Here is a 4,511-nt window from a genome sequence, read left to right on the forward strand (position 1 = left end):
GAGACTCAAGAGACTGAGCTACTATTTTGCAGTATTTCCTCAAGCAAATATAAATGTTCTAATGGTATGCCATTACAACTACAGATTTAAAACTAAACAGTCGTTAAAAAGTCCCTAAACTCAAAACCTCTCAACATCAGCCTCCAGGCTCGAGATGTGGCATCAGACAACAACAGACACAGCGCCCTTTTGTATTTGCTCTCTCTGTGTCCTGAAAAAGGCGGAAAAGAGAAGCTGCTTGTCTGCCCTCAGACTTAGACAGGCACAAGTCATGCAGGACGGCGCTGTTTTGTCAACAATAGTTGATAGATTTGGGGATCTTTATCACTGCCAGTTCCGATAAGCAACAGCCTCCGGGCATGTTTCCCCATCATCGGCTGAGAGGCAGGTGGTGGACCAGGTCGGGTGCGTGCGGTTGGGTATTTGTGTTCTTTCAGTGTCTCACCTGTCAGCGAACCATGTATATTCAAAACAGCATTATTCAAAATATTTTGCAGCCAAAAGTTGAATGACAGACAGCCACAGTCACTATGCCTTAGATACACATTCAAGCTGGCTGCTCCCTTTGAAAGATATGTGATGCCGAATGAAAGACTCTGTTTTATTTAAAAAAATTTAAAAAGTGTTTTGAAATACTAAAGTAATATCTTCAAAACAGGTAGTTGTGATAAGCTGATGATAACAATTAGTAATCCTTCCTCCGCATGCCTGACTAGACTTTGTTTCATTGTCATATCTTTGCATTATCCTCGACGAGAAGACAGCCAGATTAGAGAAAGGAACGGACCGAAAATGACAGATGTAGGTGCATGGAGGTTTCGACCGCAGCCGGGGACCCCTCTAGTCACCCAGCCGTCTCTGCTTATGTCCAACTCATCCCACTCTCAACTACCTGTTGCCTCTTCAGGTACCAGATGGTATCACAAGCGAGGACAGCTGGTGAGTATGCCAATTTAAGCAGACGTTGCAGGCACAAGGTAGACAACTTAATTTGTCTAAACTGCACAGTTGTGTCTGCCGTGTCAAGCATTTATCTTCGAGCATGCATAAAGCTGTTTTAAAATCATTTGGCAATCTGTCAAATCAGGTATTTTAAGAAGACGTTGGTATGTATTTTGTTTTTGGTTTGTCTCTCAACAACGATATGGATTTGTTTATTTTATTGCCCCAATTTTTTTCAATATCAATATCAAGAGATATTTTCTATAGCTATCTCAAAAAGACTAAGCTCATTTGTAATGACAACAGGATTTTTATCCGCTGTGTTATTACATATTTTTTCTTTTTTTTTTTTAAACAATGCCAAATCAAGTCAGCAATGCTGACCGTGCAACATGCCATTTTTACCAGAGAGATTCAAATACTGGCACTTGCCTTGATTCATTAATAAATCTAACATAACATTGTTTAGCATAACATAGAATTCCTATCATTATTATTCAGGAATTCCTCTATCATTCCAATGGCAACATTCAAGGTCACGCTGCCAAAAATTCAAACTGGCAAGGCATGAGACACAGCAATCAATATTCTCCTCTTCCTCTTGATAATGCAGCCCTAAACTGTGCTTAAGGACTTGGCAAAATGCCGTTAGGAATGTGATAATGCCGTTTGGAATTTGATAAATTATCTTGTTATCTCAAGAAAACAAGCTGAAAAAATGTGATAAGTTTGTCATTAACCCAAGGAAACATGCTCTGTTATTCTGAGATAATGAGATAATTAACTCACGATCTCTAAAATAAATAGATTAATAAAATCTTGGGTACATGGACACTTGCCGCTTTGAACACTGGGGTTTTGAAATATTAAGTCAATATATTTTCTTCTACATCTAATAATCACAAGTACAAGAATGAACAGCGGGGTGTGATATATATTTATATCTATTGAAACTAACCTTCAAGATAAAAAAAAAAAATGTGCACGGATATGATTCTGTGAAAAAGACAGAATTCTTCCGCTTTATCTAAATATCAGTAAAAATAAACTGTGCCTCTAGCACATGCTGACTGAATCCATATAGGCATGTGGCCAAATATCCATCACCAAAAACCTTCCATGGGAGACACATTACTGGGAGCAAACATTCCCACCACAAATCATAATCACAGCTTTGCCTTCCAGAGACACAGAGTGGGAAAAATCTGGAGTCTTTCATGTGCCTAAATCTCAGGTTCAAGCAGACATCAGTCATCTGTGATCACTTCCTCCCTCTTAATGTTAAATTGTTTCTAATGCATCTGTTAAGAGCCTCCAGATCACTCAGTGTATGAATTTAGTGGCAAAGCTTTACTCCTTCCTTCAGCTCGCGAACAGGGGGATGCAAGAGATCCCTTCTCTGGCGTAGCACCCATGGGAAAAGAGGGCATGTGACTTAAGTATAAAACTCCTTTATTATTAAATTGGCAAGCTCAAAATGTGCAAACAGTAATTGGATCAGCAACGGCTGAATCGTTTCCAACCCAAAAAATAAAAACAAATGAACATTTTACACGGATAACCAATCTTTAGAGTTTTGATCCGTAACATTTTATAGTCCCAGTCACTTCCGGTATCCCCGTCTCACCCTGTGCTTGTGATGACTGGATTCTTTAAAAGGCCACATTTTTGTTCTTTGTTTGGTGATAGATTTTCTCAGCTTCCTCCAGTTCATTTCCACATCAGTAATATTTAAGACACACCATTCTGTCACATCTGGGAGTAACTTCCAGTGGATGGCAGTCATTGCATTATTATTTGTCCTCTGGTGGTGCAACACTGTTTATCTTTGTTTGAAGTATGCTGTTGCAATTATGTCTGTTCCCATGCCAGCAACTGGAGAATAATAAATATTGTCATTGCATACTTTCATTTAAATTTAAAAGAGACTGGTGGCCAAGTTTCCCCCTCAGAAGATGACAGAATGGGAAAAGCTTATACGCTTAAGGTGGCCTTGAAAAAGGACAATCTCTGGAAAAAGCTGAATTTACATAACATGTTTACATAAAAAGTGACTTGAAAATGCAACTTACTTTACACATACCTTATCTGTCATTTCAATAAAGTACAATTTGGGCTGTTTTCTAGCAGGTTCTAGTCCTTGTAAAATGGTTCCCTGCGTCATCCCAGTATTTTGCGGTGATATGTGGCTTGAAAGCGCTAATCCAGATCATTCATTGTACACTTCTGTGAAAGCCTTTTGTAAAAAAAAAATCAGATGACTTACCAAAGACGTGAGTTGACTACGAAAAATACCTCTTTGTCATATCTTAATGTAAAACTCATAGAGCTAACTGGTAATAATTGCTATGAAATGAATATAATGAGCTATATAATACACTGTAAAATGGTAATAAAAAGAAAAGTAGTTAAAACCGTATGAGATTAACTACTATCCATTGCAGCAAACAAACCCTGTCAGATGTCTGTTTTGTAAAAAGATTACAAGTATGTGCATGACTGAAACTCAGTTGTCATTAGTAACATAAACCCGAGGAAATCAGATGACGAGTTCAAATAAAAACATGACCAAATATGTATGTTTCTCAGTGGTTATGCACTTTTATTCAAAGTTTCAGGTCCCACCATGGGTCCCATGGTAGATAATACCAGGATCAGCTCATAATCCCTGAGAAGCCAGTAATAGGAATGAACTGTTCGAACCCTCCAGATACTGGAGAATAAACACCACAGTTGTTGAGCACAGTTCAAAGCAGTACAAACTCATGTCCAGGTCATTAAAAGCATATGTAAACCACAAAGGGGAAATGACATTCTACATACACTGTACACAATCGCTACTATTTCAACAAAGGCCCAGTACACAATACTGTAATCAAGATGTACAGTGTAACCCAATATGGGTCAGCCGCAACACCTCCATGCGGAGACTGATGTTACTCTAGTTGATTCTCACCTCACAGGCCTCAGCAGTCACAAGTTGATATAATGTGTAAATGAACACATTTCTTTTTGTGTAAAATATTGAAGTGAGGTGCACATTAATGGTTGGTTATTTATTTTCTTTTTTGTAAGGGGATATGGATTCATTTTTTTTTTTCTGCTATGTCAAGTGGTAACCTACTGCTGGGCCTAAAGAGGTAAGCGCTCATCTCAGAGTCAACATCAGCTCATTTGAAACTCAGCTGTGCAATTTTCAAAATAATTAAAAAGCTGATTGTAACCCCAAAAATGAAAACCTCTCACCTCCATTACGTTTCCCTGATAGTAGCAAATGCAAGGAGCGTTTTTAAATATAAATGAATGACTAGATAAGAGATTCTGGGGTTATATCTTGTTAATTTTGACACATGTCTGAAGCATACCATTATAGGACGTATATTATTAGGTGGAGCCACCTAAAATATCAAAAGGGAAGAAAGTGCTTTGTCCTATGCCTCAGATAAGGTCAACCAAGGATGCATTTGGAAATCGGCCTACTGCCAGCTCTGGGTGTGTGTGAAATAACACTGTTAAATTAAAAGCAAAATAAAATCTTCATATTAGAGCATTTGTCCGGAGTCATGAGA

Source organism: Fistularia commersonii, chromosome 28 (assembly GCF_037954325.1).
Source record: "Fistularia commersonii isolate RoL2024-O1a breed Wild chromosome 28, RoL_Fcom_v1.0, whole genome shotgun sequence".
Taxonomy (NCBI): Eukaryota; Metazoa; Chordata; class Actinopteri; order Syngnathiformes; family Fistulariidae; genus Fistularia; species Fistularia commersonii.